Below are 2,335 nucleotides of genomic sequence, written 5' to 3'. Positions count from 1 at the left end.
CACCCCACTCCAGTACTCTTGCTTGGAAAATCCCATGGATGGAGGAGCCTGTTAGGCTGCAATCCATGAAGGGAAGCCACATAAACTCTGCATCTTCTGTGGCTTTAGGCAGGGGCCATGAGAGGGAGAGTTAAGGGTGGTGCAGGCAGAGGGGCTTCATCTGAAAAACAGTGGGGACCCAGAAACTTGCAGGAGCTCCTCATTTGCACCTCCCACCAGAGCTGAGCCTGGAATCCCCTGGAAGGCTGAGCAGGTCAAAGGTTCTCCTTCCCCTCCCTCCCCTCTCCTCCCTCCCCTCTTCTCCCCTCAAAAAGCTGACTCGTGGGCCAGCCCACAACACCCCAAAATTCCCCATCACCCACAACCCCACAAGCCCCTCCCTCACAGAAGTGGGATGACCTACACGGCAGCAGATATGGTGTGTGACCCCAGACCTGAGGGTCTCAGCTGACCTTGAGCAACGGGGCTGGTGCTTTACACAGCCTCCCAGCCCAGGGAGCTGCCAGCAGCCACAAGCCACGATCTGAAGTGGAGGTAGGGGAGTGGGGATGTGAGCTGTCTGAGGTCCCATCCTGTCCCCGCGACGGTGGCCAGGCCTCACCTGACATCGTGACTGCCCTGCACGGGCACACAGGAGTGCAGCAGTCATGGGGATGGACAGGCAGCTGCCTCTGCTGCACACTCCACTCTGAACGCAACGGCCCCACGGCTGTACCAGTCCTGCCTGCGCACAGCTCTGCTTGGCTCCCAGGGCTCAGGGACCCTGGGTGAGTCAGTGAGGGCAGAGCTCCAGAGGCCAAGCCTGCCTTCAGCTGTCAGACCCGCCCTGGTCACCAGACTCATGAGCCCAACCAGTATCTGAAGCCAAGATGCCTTTGGGAGAATGACACCACAGACACTGACCTCAGAGCTCAGACTCCTGAAAATTTACTAAACAGATTATTTTTAGTCTTTTTTTAAAGTGAGATGTTGGCAGGAAGAAGGGAGGGAAATGACTTCCTTGGTGGTGTTGTGGTTAAGAATCCACCTGCCAATGCAGGAGACACGGGTTCAATCCCTGATCTGGGAAGACCCCACGTGCAGTGGAGCAACTAAGCCCGTGCACAACTTCTGCAGCCCAAGTGCCTAGAGCCTGTGCTTCCAACCAGAGCAGCCACCACAGTGATAAGTTCCGCACAGAAATGAGACAGCAGTCCCCACGCCCTACAACCAGAGAAAAGCCCGCACAGCAACGAAGACCCAGCAGAGCCAAAAGTAAATAATCTTTTTTTAAGTAGGAGGTTGCAGCATTCCCTGCTGGTCCAGAAGCTAAGACTCTGAGCTCCCAACACAGGGGGCTGGGTTCAATCCCTGGTCAGGGCACTGGATCCCACATGCCTCAACTGAAGACCCTGCATGCCACGGCTAAGACCCAGCGCAGCCAATTAAATGAATATTCAAAGGTAGGAGGCTGTTCATCTGTCACCATAGAAAACTGAAACATTTTAGAGAAAGAAAAGAAAACAAAGATCTTATTTTGCAAGTTCTCGTGGTTGATTGCAAAAATTTTCTCATAATATGCAGCTGTTTAAGAAAAAAAAAGAAATTTAGAAAATACAGAAACTAAAACCCACCCATAAATGTGTAGGGAACACCAATTACTGCAGCAACTGGCCACCACACACGGGAACACACAAGTGTGTTTTTCTTCTACAAAAACTTTCAGCCTCCCCCTCTTCCCACCGGCCTCTGCTCTGCTCACCAAGAAGACTACGCTTTGGCCTCGTGATTGAAGGGGGTTTCTGTTGAGCTCAGGGAGGTGGGGGAACGGGGCTGTGAGGTTGGAGGCACGGTCTGGCCTGCAGTGAGGGGAGAAGTGCGAGTGCTCCCCCTCTGGGTCCAGTAACTCCAGGGGCCTCAGGGGAGGTGCCTGGGAAAAAGCCTCTCCTCAAACACCTTCCCTGCAGTTTCCAGTTACAGCACATCCCACATCTCAGGGCTCGACTGTGGGTTAACAAATCCTCTCCTGTTGGACAGAAAAGTGTCTCCACAGAGAATCTGCCTGGATCTTGGCCTCGGTTGTTCCTCTTGTTGGAAACGAAACGTGTTTCCACAGAGAATCTCTCTGGATCTTGGCCTCGGTTGGTACAGATCTAACAGGCAGTATGCTCAGGGCTCAGGGAAGTTAGTCCTCAAGCTTCCTGGGATTAGGTTTACAGCGCCTCCTCACCTCCACCCCTTCTACGGTCATGGAGCTTTCTCTTCCAGAGGAAGGTGTTTGGCAACATTAGCCACACATACCGAAGAGGAGAAAGGCCACGGCAGGCAGGGCTGGGTGTTCTTGGGGGAGCAGAGG

The sequence above is a fragment of the Bison bison genome, unplaced genomic scaffold (genome assembly GCF_000754665.1).
Source record: "Bison bison bison isolate TAMUID 2011002044 unplaced genomic scaffold, Bison_UMD1.0 scf7180017845293, whole genome shotgun sequence".
Taxonomy (NCBI): domain Eukaryota; kingdom Metazoa; phylum Chordata; class Mammalia; order Artiodactyla; family Bovidae; genus Bison; species Bison bison.
The sequence above is the reverse complement of the archived record's forward strand: the minus strand, read 5'-3'. Positions refer to the sequence as shown.